General features: G+C 40.9%; 1 protein-coding gene and 1 pseudogene across 3 annotated transcripts in view; one reads left to right on the top strand and one right to left on the bottom strand.

Moving 5' to 3' along the window:
- Nucleotides 1-4,606: 4,606 nt before the first annotated feature.
- On the bottom strand, nucleotides 4,607-11,801 carry LOC136829791 (axonemal dynein light intermediate polypeptide 1-like; annotated as a pseudogene).
- A 527-nt stretch (nucleotides 11,802-12,328) lies between these two features.
- Nucleotides 12,329-17,630, top strand: part of LOC136829790 (uncharacterized) — a 30,848-nt gene continuing 25,546 nt past the window's right edge. For all 3 annotated transcript variants that reach the window (XM_067088714.1, XM_067088713.1, XM_067088712.1), the window contains exon 1: nucleotides 12,329-12,482. The gene's annotated coding sequence lies outside the window, so the exon portion shown is untranslated. The remainder of the gene's footprint in view (nucleotides 12,483-17,630) is intronic.

Below are 17,630 nucleotides of genomic sequence, written 5' to 3'. Positions count from 1 at the left end.
ACCAAAGGTCATGGCTGGCATAGGATTAAAAACTCACAGTTACAAAGGGAGATACTTGTTTACTTCTAGATACCGAGGTATCGTAGAAGAGGCTTCAGAGGAAAATCATTTTATGCAAATAAAACAAACATAGGCCTATACATTTAACGGCAGCGTATGGAGGACGCAGAGCTTTAGAAACATCAAAACACCCCTTTCCAACTTATAATCCATTGCAAAGTATATCCTCTGCAATTCTTTTGAAGGATGGCAATTACCATCCCCATCCTGGCTCTTCAGAAGGTAATGGCATATGCATTCATTAATATTTGATATGGAACATTCCCTTGGCAACGTTCAAGAGTTGCCGATTACCCTCTTTTCTTCTTGCAAGGTCTCATAGGACAGAAGTAATGAAGAAATTTATGTATTTATGGAGTTTTGTGACATTCAGTTCCCTAATTGGATTTCCCATTCTAAGCACCCAGGTCTAAACCTTAATACTGGTCCGCTTTGGTTGAAGTAACCTCTCTCTCTCTCTCTCTCTCTCTCTCTCTCTCTCTCTCTCTCTCTCTCTCTCTCTCTCTCTCTCTCTCTCTCTCTCTCTCTCTCTCGTGAACTGGAACCCACCCAAAGTACTGGAATGCAGAATACCTTTTAAGCTATAGGCCTATGGCAAAATGGAAGATAAATCAATAAATAAAACTCTTTTTTAATGACAGCATAACTGACACCTTTTGACCCGTGCAATGCGCTCACGTAATCCTTATAAAGATATCAGTCTTTATACGAACATAAAGACTAAATTCTTCAAATATCTGTTATCATTTCAACATCCTAAAGTCATATTTTAACTAAATTCTATTTCGCCAACATCGAAAAAGAGACGTTTGAGTAAAAAAATATATTAGTTTACCTTCCACTTCAAAGGTCAGTGATCCGTTTTCTCTCACTAAGATCTTTTCCTCCTACGTTTTCTATAATGGCGAATCCTTCTTCCTCCACATTTTCCTTTGCGGTCTAAATAATCGGACAAACGAACGCACAAAATGGTGAATTTCATCTATAATTGAATATTTAAATTTTAGATTAACTTTGCGAGGTGAAATAACCACGCTGGAATGGTCTGTTAGCTTTAATTTGAACAGTATTTCAGAATTTTCTTTAAACGTGTCGGCGTTTATTTTACGAAGACAATGAAGTCCTTCGTTAATGTAGCCTATATATATATATATATATATATATATATATATATATATATATATATATATATATATATATATATATACTTAGCAGTGCAGTAATTAGGTCACTTTTGCTAAGCCCACTCCTCAATCGCCAATTACTACTCCGCCCAGCTGTAAATGGGTACACCAGTGTTTTTGGGGTCAAATGCATAAATAAACGGATGTGGGGCTTGCAACCTCACCCTTGGAAGCTTTCTGAGAAAATAAGTGTATATATATGTATATATATACATATATATACAGTACATAGTGTTTTATGGGCCTTCTTATATTCATATACATAGACCTATATAGTATACGTGGTACTGTGTGTTTCATAATAACAAAGATAACAGGAGCCACAGAATAAAGAAAGATAGAGCCATGGGAAATAAAACAAACAATAAATAAGCAATATATAATTAATGCACAAACAAGGAACGGAACAAACAGACAACAAACGGACAATCATAATAAGAAAACTCGAAAGCCGTTGCTTTGTTTACATCGATGACGTCACTCGCCCTTCGTCTATTTTTTCCCTCTAACGCAGCTACGAGAGCAGACGTGTGTTGGTGAGCTCATGTGAAGTTAACGGCATAATTTCCTTCTTTTAACAAACAAAATAGGCAAGTATTATGCCCATGGAAACGCAGAGGAAGGCTGGAAATACTAGAATCTGTATCGTCTTCTGCCGTTGCGCATAGCGTTCTTCCGCCGTTTTTGGATTTTAACCACTTCTGCTGGCTATCAACGTCTCGATGAGGACCTGGGGGGCGTGAAATGATTATAAATAATCTTATTTTTTCCATCCTTCGGTGATGTTTCTCGTCTCAGGTTGATTTGTGTTGATGTAATTAGTATATAAATCGTCTAATAAGGGATTCAATAGGCTTAAACTTATATTTATGAATTTTTACATTAAAGAATATGCTTATAAATCAAAGCTGTTTATCACTGACTCTTTATACTAATTATGAAACATCATTATTAGTGTGCAAAACAGCAGTCTATTAAGATACGCATAAACCAGTCATGATCCCTCGGTGTGATTTAAAGCTACCTTGACCCCCTGCCCGCCCGACCCCCAACAAAAAAACAGTAAAATTCACCCTGAACTCCACTGGACACCCATTAAAATACCCAACCACAAACAAAAAAGACGAAGAAGAAGAAGATTAAAAAAAAAAGAGCACAGAAATAAAATCCCTAGACTCGTTCCGGTAACCGTAATCTGCCAGTTTCTTTAAACAAGGAAAGGGTCACCCTACCCCACCCGGCCCTCCACCACCCCCCCAACCCCATCGCGCCGCTGGCTAAATAAGAGTGCTACTTTAAGCCCCGGTCGTGGAATCCCTCTCCGCCAGTAATGCAAGAATGGGTTCTACTGCAGAATGGTGAGAGTGAGAGAGAGTGAGAGTGTGTGTGTGTGTGTGTGTGGAATTTTGAGGGATTAGTTTACGTAGTATTTTTTTTATGTGAGCTCAGGGCCATTTTTTTAGGATAGTTTTTTTGGGAGGAAGGGACTGGGTGGGTGGTACGTACTGAGTGTGTGAGTCCTTACAGTGCTTGTGTAAGTTTTTACTCGTGTGTGGTTGCGTGTGTACATGTGTACGTGTGTACGTGTACATGGTCATAGCAAGGACTCCTGTAGGGGGAAGGAAGGGTATCAAGGGGGTTCTATAAATTCACACAAAAAAATCACGATAACCTCCACAGGGCATCACTGACAACCTGATCAGTTACACCTTAGATTACGCCGGCCTTATGCCAGCGGGGAACCTTGCCTAGGTGTGGTAAGGTGCAAAAGGTGGCAGAAGGTCTTGTGTAGACCTCTGGATTCCTCCTAAACAGGAAACAAGCCATAAACTGTCATTTAGCGTGATATATGTCAAGAGATTCGATAAGTTCATAGTAATGCTTCTGAGCTGGTGAGCGTGGGTTCATTTCAGTGTTTGTGCTTGACTGTGTATGTGTGTGTTTTTCCTCTGAGTTTGTGCGTCCGTGCACGTATGTTTTCCCGTTTCTAGCATCCTTGAATGAGTAAGTTTACCTTCTATTCTCTGAAGTGCAAAGGTCAGTGGGACGAGCCAGCCTGATAGTACCCTTTTGTAGCCCAGGCCTGAAGATACCTGAGTGACAGAGAAAACTAAAAAAAAAAAAACCTCATTCATTTCTCACAGTTTCAATATCAGAAGGTAAGACAGAGATAGTTCATAATTTACTCTGTTTGGTTGGTCAGAATCAAGAGGTTCACAACAGGCTGCTCAGTCTCTGCCTCACCTTGAATTGAGTGACTGAATTGAATATAGAATTTGAGCCAAAGGCCAAGCACTGGGACCTATGAGGTCATTCAGCGCTGAAACGGAAATTGAGAGTAGGTAGTTTGAAAGGTGTAACAGGAGGATAACCTCAAAGCAGTTGCACAATGAATCAATTGTTAGGAGAGGGTTGAGGAAAGTAAGATAAAAAAGAGAATATGAAAGGAGGTACAGTAAAAGGAACGAAAAGGGTTGCAGCTAAGGGGCCGAAGGCACGCCGCAAACAACCTTAATTAATGCCTACAGTGCACCACATGAGGTGCACTGACGGCACTCCCCCCCTACAGGGATGGGTCACATTTTGGCAATGGCGTGTGTTGGCATAAGGCCAGCAAAGTCTAAAACCAACCAGTTACCTGGACTATTGGGTGATGGACACTGGTTTGGAAGAAGGACATTCAAAACCATTCAATTCCTCTGAGGCTGCTTTTAATTGCACTCACGCCATTAACAGCAATCCTCGGTGGAGGTTATAATACATACATAAATGTCTTATGTATCTCAGTTCTTGAGTATGGATTCTTCGGTTCAGTTTGGGTGGGATAGAATAAAACCCAGTTTGGCTGATCTGAATGGTTTGGAACAATGTAACTACAATTACAGAAAGCGTCTCGCTGGGTGATTATTTCTGACCACTCAAATGATTTATCTTTGTTGTGAAGAATTATTATTATTATTATTATTATTATTATTATTATTATTATTATTATTATTATTATTATTATTATTATTATTATTATTATTAATGAGCTAGCAAGCCTGCACTAAACAGAATTCCCATCTTACGAAAGAAGTAAAACTGAGCAAAGAATATAATTAGGGAATATGAATAGGGAACACATTAAAATCAGCAATAAACTAAAATGACTAAATTTACATGCTTGAAATTATAACCAGAGGCAACAAAAGCATAAAAATAATGAAAAACCAAAGCAAAAGTTATAACAAACCCCAACATTCGAGAACGAAGTCCGTATGAAAAGTTAGAGTGAAAAAACATAACCTAAACCAGTCGCCCAGAATTTGTTTACATCGCGCACAATTAGTAGTAGTAGCGAGAAACCAGACCTACACAACGGCTCACCTGGTACTGCTTCTCGGAGCGTTCCAGGCACTCGAGTTCTTCCGTGAAGAGGGTCATCTGCACCTCTCGCCGTTCCTCCCACCTCCGGGTTACCTGGAGGAAGAACGCGTACCTGTCAGCTAGCTAAGGACCTCGTTAATGTCAACATCTGTCGCTGATTAAGTTTCATTAGGTTTAATTGATTATATCAGCTGGGTAATTATTTTTCATAGGTGTGTGCTTGTGTATGTAAAGGAAAGTGTTTTTTTTAATAGTTGCTAATCTTTCTTCAACACCAAATTATTTTCTTTTCCAATGTTATAAAGTCTCTGAATTATTATTATTATTATATTATTATTATTATTATTATTATTATTATTATTATTATTACCTAAGTCATTTAAATGAATTATCATTTTCCGTTCACAAATCTGTGGATTATTTAAATTCATATCAGCTTGTGTTTATAAGTAAGGACATTGAAGAACCTCTCTCTCTCTCTCTCTCTACAATCATGGTGGACTCCAATAACCAAATTACTTTCCAATATATGCAAAGAAAACTAGATCCCATTTGTATTCCTCCAGTAAAAAGGACCATATTCCAGGCCTGATTTTCCAGGCTTCCAGTCTCTGTATCTCGTCTGCACAGCCACCAATTGATTTTCCAGAAACCAGCAAGATAAACTAACCCCAACAAAAAGTTTAAATCAGACTGGAAAAACATACACTGTACATCAGGAACACGTTCCATACCTGTCTCTTCCAGGCCTCCAGCCTCCGTACCTCCGCTTCCAGACCTGCCACTCTGCATTCCAGTTCCTGCAACTCGCCTTCAAGATCACCTTTGCCGCTTTCAGACTGCCAAATAGATAAGAATGTCATTAAAACGAAGATACTCCCACTCAATGTTGTCCTAAAAATCAGATCAAAGAATAATTCAGAAATATATACAGAGAATATAGGCCTACAACATACCTGAATAGCTTTGGTGGCACCAAACTCAGAGGCACTGTGAAACAGGCACTGGAATGCCTCGATCGTCATGTTGGCCTCGTCTCTGACCCTGTGAGATGTAACGCCAGGTTTTAATTAGTCATTTATTCACTGAACTGCCAAGATCATAACTTGGCAACAACTGGAATCAGTAGATCTTTTGTCCATAACCTGTATTTTGTACTTGACGGTAAATATCCCGCTCTGATATCGCTGAAGCTATTAACTTGCTTCTGATTGGCCGATGCATTTGAGCTGTGACTTATGGTAGGTGATTAAGAGCATGAATTTCCACCAATTGCAATGAACTTCAGTGATATCAGCTGTGGATATTTACCGCCAACTCAAAAAAACGGGTTATATGCAAGTGTGCTAAAGTTCACAGCATGATAGCAGTTCTTTTAGAAGAGCGACAGTAACAAGTATCTGATTTAGGAACAGAGGGACAGGTTAGGTTAAGGTTAAGGTTAAGGTAAGGGCTATTTATAGCAACTACACCTCATGAAGATATTAATTTCATTGTCATAGCATTATATAATTTCTAGGCTATTGTCAACACAGTACAGTTATATTTCAGTACCTATCTGCAGTATTCAAACCACGTGAATTGGTGATGATTCTCATTTAAACCATCAATTTGTAATGTTTCTCACGTCAATCGAACCACACAGGTACAAGACTTGGATCAATATGTTGTAGATTTAATCAAGGAATTAAACAGTAATATTTATTCATTGTTTTGGGTCTGTTTCGTCTTAATTGTCTTTTATTTTTCTCAGAAAAATTATGAAATAAAAAGATAATAAATATATTATGTTCTGTTCAAGAGAATGGGAGCATGGGTGGAATTCTTTTTAACAGAACATGCATAAGAGAGGGTCTACTCCCTTCAAATAATAATAATAATAATAATAATAATAATAATAATAATAATAATAATAATAATAAGAAGAAGAAGAAGAAGAAGAAGAAGAAGAAGAAGAAGAAGAAGAAGAAGAAGAAGGACTTACCTGGCCAACAGAAGACCTCTCTCAGGGCAATCCAGCGTGACCTGACGTATGAGTTCGTCTGGTAAAAATAAATGAAATAAATAAATAAATAAATAAAAATGAAATTGATTATGATATTTCCGAAGATTTATTACCCTGGAATTTACTTCAGAAGATCTTACTCTAGATGATCAAGATTTGTTTCCCTGAAATGTATTACAGAAGAGCTAATCCCGGCTCACTTAACTTCAGGTTAAAAAACTTCATGATAATTCTGAAGCCACATTATATGCCATGGGTAAGTGGATGATGCATCTAGGACAATCTCTAGGACACTCTCTAGTTATCTAGGAATTTTTCTGAGTTGTCTAGGGTCGTCTCTGCTTGTCACGGCTAGGTAAAAGGCTTTGTGCTTCCCTGAATGAATTTTAGAAATATATATTTTTTCTATAAGAAAAAGTAGAAATATATAGACAAAGTTAATGTGAGAGAGAGAGAAAGACCTAGTATAGTAGTACGTAGTAGACGGAGATTTTAGGCTACGGCTGACTTATGAGAGAGAGAGAGAGAGAGAGAGAGAGAGAGAGAGAGAGAGAGAGAGAGAGAGAGAGAGAGAGAGAGAGAGAGAGAGAGCATTTATACACACACATACCAAAACATTCCCTGTACAGAGCCCTCCGAATGGCACAAATACCCTTCGTCCTCGCCTGCTGTTCCTTGATCTTAAGGTCGAGTTGCTCCCACAACTGAATCACGGCTGTCCTGCTGGGGGGCGCCCTTGAGACCTAAAAGAGAGAGAGAGAGAGAGAGCAGTCAATTTGAGGAACACTATGACGAGGTCATACCTCACTGAGGAAAGTAAGATGGAAGAAAAGAGAATATGAACGGAGGTGCAGTCAAAGGAATGGTAGGGGTTGCAGCTATGGCCTTGAGGGACGCCGCTAAGAGCCTTGAGTGATGCCCACAGTGCACCTCGTGAGAAATAAGGAGAAAAACACTTAATATTCTCTCTGTCGGTGTTCTCCTTCTCACGTATCTGGGTAGTCTACTGAAGAATAGCAATTTGGATCTGCAATCACTCCTTTAACTAGGTTTTGGAGCTCTCCCCAGGCTTACGGTTTCCCAAGATCGTGTAGTCTGTACTCTGCACATGGGCGTAATTAAGTGGTGTTTTCACCCCCAACCACCCCCACCCCGCCTCCCGCCACCAGCCCATCAAAATCGTCCGCCGATAAAAACACCGAGTGTCTAATCGTACTTTTCTCTCGAAAGTTCTCCAAATCATCGAATTCCTCTTTAAATAAATCGTGAATATCGCGTCAGACACATGTCTAACGAAAGCTCTGTCAATTAACCTTTAAACAGAAACCCTGTGTTAAGAGAAACCATCCCCACGAGATGATTTTTAAAGCAAGAGGTTAATCAAATTCGCCGAAATTTCCGTCACTTCTCCGCCATTTGCATTTGAGGCGAAGATCTTTGAAGGGGAATTTTATAAGCGAGGGGTTGCGTTCGATTTGGGGCCATCGCCGGAGGACGTTTGTTTACGACGCCGAGTGAAACGCGCTCTTCTTCTTCGTTTGAGAGCGGTCAGCGACTGGTCCTTCGTCTATGGAAAAACGATGAATGCTTATGAATATTCATTTTATATATATATATATATATATATATATATATATATATATATATATATATATATATATATATATATATATATATATATAATTAATTTGAATTTGAATGACACGTTACTGGACTTTCTAACAACTGTCAGCCACCTCTTCTCAAAGCACAAAAACCGTAAACTTTAAACAAACAACCATATATGTACATATAGCTTTATATAAATACTAATTATTACTTACCCTTTGTATCCATTTAGTGCCTTCCTCTTCTTCCCCCTCCTCCTCCTCTTCCTCCCCTTCCGGTTCCCATTCGCAAGGCGGGATGAGAATGTCGACGATTTTTTCGCCCCTCTCTCTATCAGTCAGCTCCTCGTCGTCATCTTCTTCTGCAAAATATACGAGATGAATTCACTGAGGCGTCTGACCTATGAAAGCAATTGAATTTGCTTTCTGTTGTTTGTGTGTGTCGTTGACAAACCGGCATTTAATTGAGTCGTAAGGATACTTTAACTGGGAAGGTTAGGTTAGGTTAGGCTACGGTACATAACGCCCTCACTGGCTGGTCGTGATGAGATGTGATCATTCGTGATTTGGTTTTTATTCAATTCGTAATTGATTATAGATTGATATCTCTCGCTGTGTGATGTATCATCTGACATTTACTAAGCCAAACCTATGCTTTACATAGACTTACCTTCATCTCCAAAGTCAGATTCAAGAGCAGCGTTGATAATCTCCAAATCGTCCTGAGTCTCTTCGGCCTGGGAAAGAGATGTCTTTCAGTAATTTAGTCTTAAACATTGTCTCACATGGGAAAGAGATGTCTATTTCAGTGATACAAAGTCTCAATTAATATCTCTCACTTATCTCTCTCATACAACATCCCTTAGTGTCAGTCACTGATCTCCTGCTGTGAATTCAACACAATTGAAGATATAAAACTTCTTTGTGGAAGTGACCAGTGTTTGGTAAAAAAAAATTTTTCTCTAGAATATCATAAAACTCTTCATAAATCATTCTTAATACTTGGAAAAGTTATAAATACTCTGAACATGAGTGTGATAGATATGTATTAGCATAAAGTAGCCTGGTAAATAATCTGGTGGACATAATGGTGAGGAAAGTAGCTGGAGGTCTACCTGACTATTACATGGTTGAAGCAAAAGTCAGATAGATGGTGTGATGAGAAATTAATGAGAATATAACTATAAGAATAATAATGACAAAAGAGTTTCAAAAGAATGAAATGAGGACATATATAGTGAGAGAATAATGAACAACGGGCAAGAGTTGAAGACGCAGAAGTTCAGGGAGTCTGTGGCACGTATGAAACTCGAGGACGGGGTTACTGAGTTAGCAGGTAGTGCATGTGGTATGAGAAGGTGGAGAGACGGAATCAAAAGCAATACATAGCAGGAACAGGAACTGGAAAGCTTAGCGGAGGAACGATAAAGGTTCTTTGAGGTGCATTTGCAAGATAAATGCAGAGAGGAAGGTGATTGAGCAGATGGATCACTGAATAAAATATGCAAATGAGGAAATGTTATCTGAATATGGTGCATTCATGGTTCCAGAGAGTATTTTGAAAAGGCAGGACGAACTGAAAGCTCAGGGAACCACCCCTAGTCTGTTGCACATATTGCTTTTAACATCAATACTGAACCAGCGAAGAAATTTTTATACAATACATATTAAAAAGTAATCAGTTTATGGGAAATATTCCTCCCTATGTTTAGAAATGGTAATATTTAAAGACATTTTTATATTCAGAAGTAACTGTTTTTTGGGAAATATTCCTATCCAGAAATAGCAATATTTGAAAACACAATTTTCCTACTTTACAAACTACCCTCTCTCTCTCTCTCTCTCTCTCTCTCTCTCTCTCTCTCTCTCTCATTACGTGTCTTCTACAGCATAGCCTAAATACACTAAAAATCGGGTCACTTTCGAAATTCATATTTTCCTTAGGCCTAATTCATTCATACAGTACTTTCAGAGCAACATAGGCCTAACCACAACTAGGCCACACAACCAGTGAAAGAAAACGTTTATTTACGTCAGTAACTTGGATGTTGCGACGCCAGTTTTAGCAACCATAAATCAATCAGTGAAGTAAATGCCACATCTGAATGACTGAATCATACTACCTGGCGTCGTAATGGTAATGGTCAGGATAAGTCACATTTTAGATTGGGGTTTAATGGCTTTTTTGCCCACAGTCTTATCTAGGCTGAACGAGAGAGCAATAATTATCATCATTACGGTATAAGTCATTTCCTAAATTAATATTTAATAACTGAAGATTAACTAAGATGCGTTGGTAATAATATACGTCACTACAATCACTATAGAGTGAGGTTAAGTTTGCACTGTAAACGTTTAAGATTCAAATCTCTTTATAACTGATAACACACGTCACTACAGTCACTATACAATGAGGTTAAGTCCTGTATAAACGTAGAAGATTCAAATCTCGTTTACCTAAAAAGAAACTATTTCCATCACCCATTTTCTTTAATTGTGAGCAAAAATGATCTTTCGAATCATTAAATCTCAAAACGTAAATTGAGGAAAAAAAAGTCAACGGTTTCCGCTGTGATGTTACATCATATCATTTTCGTAAGACGGCCCAGTCCTTCTCAGACTTGGCCCAGGGATTCCCGAATTTCTCAACGCCAATTTTTCCTCCATCTCCAGTCCCTTAGCGACGTGTAAAACCACGTTCTCGCTTTGCAGGCGTCGTGTAATCGTGCTATGATCGAATGCACGGCTTCATTGCACGGTAGCAGCGAGATTGAGGGGTTGGGATATCATGTAGTACTCGAACTTTGCTCTGATCTTCAGCCTCTGAGCGACGTGTAAAGCAAGTTCTTGCTTTGTAGATCGTCGTGTAATCGTGTAATGATCAAATGCACGACTTCACTGCACGGCAGGAACGATATTAAGGGGCTGGAACATCCTATAACACTGAATTTAGGGGGCTAGACTTCCTACAGTACTCGAACTTTTCTCTGATCTAAGCCTCTGAGCGACGTGCAAAGCAAGTTCTTGCTTCACAGACGTCGTGTAATCGAATGCACGACTGCAATGCACGGCAGGAACAAAATTTAGAGGCTGGGACACCGCACAGCACTAAATTTACGGCCTGGACATCCTCTTGCACAGGAACTTTTCTCTGATCTCCAGTCTCTGAACGACGTGCAAAGCAAGTTCTCGCCTTAAAGCCATCGTGTAATGACCAAAAGCACGATTCCACTACACGGCAGGAACAAAACTGAGTAGCCGGGACACCCCACAACACCAAATTTAGGGGACAGGACATCCCACGGTACGAGAGCCGACAGATAACGGTACAATCCTCTTCCCTGCTTCGAGCAAGGGGCCGCCTCTGTACAGAAAAGGGACCAATTTACCCGAAATTTACCGATTCGTCGACGGGCTGCTCGATCTCCTCTCCCCCCGGGCCAATTTTTCGGGGTTCCTCCAATTGCAGGAGCCCCGTGCTGCCCATGGCGTGCTTATTTCACAAAGAGTCCCTAACACACACACGGACACAAATCGGTTGTCATGGTTACGAAATCGGGAACCTTAAGAGGTACCGTACGGCCGTACCTAGCGCATACTTATGCACGGTACTCGTCGGGAATCCATCGAGGATTAAATTAAATGAAATTAATCCGCTTTTAGCTTTTTAATTAAGGATTAAATGGGGGATTTAATTTAATGGATGTTTGAGGGAGGATAAATAAACCGGAAGATAAGGCGACGAGGAAGATGAAAATGGCACCGGAATAAAAAAAAAAGAAATCATTTCTCTCACCTAATTAACGGAAAAGAAATGAAATAGACGCGATAAAGGGGATTGAAGTTAGTGCATGTTTGCGGTGGGAGGTGGTGGGTGGTTGGGTGAGTGAGTGGATGAGGAGGAGGAGGAGGAGGAGGAGGATGAGGAGGAGGTAAAATGAGGAAGAAGTTGCCATTTTAACCTACGAAAAAAAAAATGGCTCGAAGAGAGATCACAGAAAACGCGTTAGAGGGAGAGAGAGAATGAGATAAAGAGAGAGAGAGAAAGAGAAAGAGAGAGAATAGTGTGAGAGAGAGAGAGAGAGAGAGAGAGAGAGAGAGAGAGAGAGAGAGAGAGGCAGATGAACGTGACATCTGACGGTCAGCGGAGGAGTTACTCATAATGGCTTGTTTGTTTATGTTTTGGACTCGTGCACCCGATCGTTTTGTTTCTTTGTCATTTTAGTGCGGTTGAAATGGAGATGTCTTCTGTAACCTGAGGTAACCGTCGCCCGGTGTCCGCGGCAAGCCCCCCGGGGGCCGCCGCCCCCGCGGGAACGCGAGATAGGGCCCCGAAATCGCCCCCGAAACGGCAAGGGGCATTGACCACCCAAAATTAAAGTCTGACACCGGATTGCTGCTGCTCTTTGGCCTCCCCGGCCTCTGGGGGCCTCGCCGAGGCCTCCTGCCGCAGGGGGCAGGCGCCCCCGGGGCAGCCCGGGGGCGCCGTGCCCCGCCTGACGGAGGAGGGGGGTCAAAATGGACGCGACACACTTGACCGATTCCCACCCGCAGGAGCGACGGGATTCGCCCATTACATAAAATCCCGGGGGGGATTTCTTCCCCTGGGCGGCTCGGGAGGCGCCGGGCGGCTCTCCTACGCCCGGGGGCGCGGGTTTCACGCCCAAATGAGGCGGCGGGGGGGCGCCGCCGCCGGGAGAACTTAGGCCTAACCTGAGCCTAGGCCTACGACCTAACGAGGCGCACGTGGAGTGAGACGCTGCGCTCGTTCAGGCCTCTCTTTTCCTCTCTTTTCCTCTCTCTTCCTCTCTCTTCCTCTCTTTTCCTCTCTCTTCCTCTCTTTTCCTCTCTCTTCCTCTCGTTTCCCGACCCCGTGACCCTCCTTCCCTCCCTCAGGAGGCGTGCGGGCACGGGGGAGGATTTCGGGCATTCAGCCCCCTAGGCCTAGGTCGGGGTCTGCCGTTACGGTGCAGGGAGCTGGACCAGGCCCAAGCGGGCTAGTCCGAAAGCCGATTTTTAACCCGGGGCCCAAAATATCCGCCGAAAACGTCTCGCTCGCCCGTCAGACCCGACTTCTCGAGCGACTCGCGACTAGGCCTGTCCGAGGGTGCTTTAGGTGACGGGCTAGCTGAAATTAGCCCCCCTCTCTGTAGGTTTAGGCCTGCGACACCATCCCGCAGGCCAACTTCAGGCTTGGATTACCCTGAATGATGTAGACCCGCAGCTTCTTTCGTCTGACGGCCAGACGACAGTCTGATGGGGGTTTTTGGGCGGGATTATCGTCTGTGCCCACTCGGCCAAGCTCTAGGCCTACTTAACGAATGCCAACATTGCTTAAAATGTTTATTATAGGCCTACCATAACATAGGCCAACTTTTTTTGCCAGACTTACCATTCAGGCTAAGCATAGGCCTATTTTTGGCCCGAACCTTACGTTACTCTAGGATTACCGAGGCTATTGACCTGGTGACTCCTTAGTCGTAATCTATACTCGGTATTTAACTCTCTAATTAATATAGAAAGCTCAGATGTTTCAGGCTGGGAAGCAAATGATTAGCCTAGGCCTATAGGCCTATGCTAAGGGATTAATCATTGAACTTTTTTTTGAGTGAGAAGCGATTATTAGGCCTAGGCCTATCACAAGACCTCCTCATGTATAACAAAGCAATTATCAAAGGAATTAGCAATTATAGCCTGGGGTTTGTCACGGACTTCGTCATAATGTCGTCACGTGCGTCAGTTTGTAAGGAAGAATTAGACTGACGTCTTTCTGAAGTGAATGTCTTTGAAAATCTGTGAATTACATCAATCTAGGCCTTTATGTGATATATAACTTTATATTTTCTTTGAATATTTAGCTTCTCTCACCTTATTTAATTCATTTTCAGTGAACTTAATTGCGTTGTACCTTTGAGCGAGCTTTCGGTTCGAATATTTCAATTTACTTTGAATCTTTTGTGAAATATTAGTGTGAATTACATTTTGAAAAGCTCGTTCGGCATTCAGCTGAAATATTTTGAAAGGATGTTTGTTGCAATTGTGAAACAGCATATTTTTCCTTAATTGTATAAATTGTGGCGAAAAGAACAAAGTCCAAAGTGTAATTACTTGTATCCTTTGATAAATGGATTATTTTTCATTAATTTTATTTTAATACTTTGCAAAAATCTAATAAATATTTGTTCTCAGAATGAAATGGTCTTTGTAATCTACCGTCCAGCATTTTAATGTCGGCGATTACATAATCTTTCATTTTTATTCGCCGTCAGGATGAACTACAACATCCTTTATCATTTATTTGTCTTTTACTTACAGCAACTTATGTAAAACCAAAAGATCTTTGTAAATTAATTGCCCAAAAACCTTGTGTGGGTCCTTTGCGTTTGGATGCCAGTGTTAACTCGAGCAATTCCCGGAAAATTTAGATCTATGTTAAACTCCTGAAGGTGCATCCTTGCAGGAAGCGCTTGATTCGTAATGCAGGTTGCTTGTTGGCGAGAAGGACGTTCTCTCGCATTTCACGAGAAAACTCCGCCTTTATACCCAGTCAAGTAACTGGTGTGGAGTATTTAGCCAGATAATGGTAATTTGCAGATTACCAAATTCTGTTAATATCTTTCGCAGGTGAAGGATCTTGTGTGTAATCATTTGAAAGCCTCGACCACGGTACTCTATCTGACATTCCCAATTGTCAAGAAATTTTGTACAAAAAATGTTATTTGTCATTTCCAGAGTTTGGTTGAACATGATTTCTTTGTGCTTTTGATAATGTTTTTTCCCGAACTGTTAATTTGTGTATTTTTTCTTAGTTACCGTCTCTACAGAGTAGTCTTCTATAAATTGGGTTGCTCCACTCAGTGATTCTCTCTTACCCTGTGATTCCTTTTGTGGGATTCTCATCTCTCGCCTTTTGTTTCTGCGTCGTCTTTTTCCATTCCCTTTATCTAGGGGTAGATAACTGGATGAAGTGTGTTTTCTCTCAGCCCGCAGTTGCAAATTCAAAATTCTTGAAAATATGCTGACTGGCTTCCATAGTTCGTGTCTTATTGATGTCAGAAGTTGAGTTTTGGAATAGCAAACTGTTTTGTCCAGCACAAACAGTTGGATGACTTCTCTGTCAGAATTATCACGTTGGTCTTGGGAGGTTATTGTTATCGTTCTGATTCTTGTGCGCATTTCTGCCTGAAATCCCATCGATGGTCTTTCTCCAGAATTCTCTGGGCCATCCTGAAGGTCGGGGTCTTGTCTCTTATCGTATCCCCCTAAGGTACTGCTTCTCATCCCTTCTCTCCACATCTCTTAATCTGTTAATCATCGTAGTCATTGAAATCTAGGTCTCCTTAATGGCCTCTGAGCACCATATCTCTCAGTTCCAGCCTCGTTTGCAGTACAGCAGTCCCAACTCACTCCAACTGTGACCCTATGTTTCATCAGCAAACTTTTTTTTTCTACAGAAATGCTTCATATGTTTGTCATAAATTTTTGCTCAGCTTGTTAATAAGATATTCTCATTTATCAGTAGTTCAGCATTGTTTTTCCACTTAACTCTGCTCTTGTTATGGTACTTTTATTTTTAATTACTGCCGCACCAATGGTCTTACAATCCAGTTGGTTGCCAAGGTATCAGAAGTGTTCGACAGTACTTGCACCATTAAAGGTCGCAGTCCTGAGTGTCTTTTGACACCATCTGTTGCTTCTGATGCTCAATTTTACAGTGACCCTTCCTCCTCGGAGGCAGAAACCACAAGACCACACTCCAGAATGTACTTTCTTTTCTGTTTTCTTATTTTGTCACCATAATCTTGCTTTATTGCGTTTTAATGTCCAGACCAATCATCTCCTTTCTGCTCTTCCATCTTTTAGACATAGCTAACAGTTCCCATGTAGATACAATAACCTCTTTTCCTGCTGCGATATATACCCATTACTTTTTTGGTGCTTAATTGCTCGTTCTGGTACTGATTTCTTCCGTAGTTGTTTATCCTAACAACCACTTCATCAGTCTGTTTCTCCCAGCTTGGAGTTTACCTGACAGTTGTTAATTGATATTTTTTTTCAACCTGTTCCATTACTCGCCATTCTTTCATACTGTTCTCAAGCTGCCTGACTCCTCTGTACCTTTCACATTATTGTGTATCACTATTCCCTGTTACGTCCTTCTTCTCCCACGGTTTGTGTCCTTTTTCAGAAGTTTCTACCATTCTGCTTTTCTGTGTTCAGCCGACAGATTTTATCCAGACTTCATTTCTCAGTTCCACGTCTCTCTGCTTCTGTTTCCGTTCGGCGTTCTTTCCGTTTGAAGCTGGATGGCCTTGGGTGCCCCAGGGCCCTTTCTTTGGGCCTAGGTACTGTACAACCGACCTCACAATTATCTTGGCATTGAGTAGTCTTGTGTATTTTAGGCAGCCTCCTCTGGTATATTGATTCAGTACTTTAATAGTCCTCTTTCCGTATTATAAAATCTGTTTCAGCTTCTCTGCTCTTAAATGTTCTTTGGGCTTCTTCTTCTGGCCCAGAATTCAGGTACCAGTTCAATTTTTTCACTCTCCAAAGGGGTTGCAGCTGGGGTCCGAAGGTTTACTACAAAAACCTTAGGCATTACTTAAGGTTCTTTGCAGCGTGCCTTCGACCCCTAGCTGCAACCTTTCGTTCCTTTTACTGTACCTCCTTTCACATTCTCTTTCTTCCGTCTTACTTTCCACCTTCTCCTAACAATTGATTCGTAGTGCAACTGCGAGGTTTTCCTCCTGTTACACCTTTCAAACCGTTCACTGCCAATTTCCGTTTCAGCGCTGAATGACCTCATAGGTCCCAGTGCTTGGCTTTTGGCTTAAATACTATATTCAATTCAATCCAGAGACTTAACCTCTTAAAGCTTCCTTTAAACTATCAGAACTTTGTTCCGATTGGGCCATTCAGTTCTTCCCAGCCTTATCACTTGACTGAAACACTAGTGTCATTTCCTGAAGAATCTTTCCAAAGTTTTCTTGGTACCACATTTTTGTGTGTGATTTACAACAGACAGGGCATTGTTGCTGTACCATTTGCGAAAGGTTATTTGGGCATGAATTTATGTTTGCTCAGGGAACTTCTAATTCATTTTGTCTCTTTGACTTGTGTAGCCATTTTGTCAGATTTACTTTCTGTGTTTAAATAACTGCTGGATCGTTTGGGAATAAAGTATGTCGCCGTGAAGATTTAAAATGTTCTCTCTGATTATTCTGGTGTGATCGTAAAGACATTTCATTTCTACTCTTCGTTTTCGATCTTTAGAAATCTGTGATAGTTAAGCCTTATCACTGCATCAGGAAGCTGAAAAGAAATGCATTGTATAACGACAGTAGTTATGTAGAGCAAATGTTAATGTTGCACATGACCGTTGCATTGCGACCGTGGATAACTTGAAAT

Source organism: Macrobrachium rosenbergii, chromosome 45 (assembly GCF_040412425.1).
Source record: "Macrobrachium rosenbergii isolate ZJJX-2024 chromosome 45, ASM4041242v1, whole genome shotgun sequence".
NCBI classification, from domain to species: domain Eukaryota; kingdom Metazoa; phylum Arthropoda; class Malacostraca; order Decapoda; family Palaemonidae; genus Macrobrachium; species Macrobrachium rosenbergii.
Note: the sequence above shows the minus strand (reverse complement) of the source record. Positions and strands in the feature narration are given on the sequence as shown.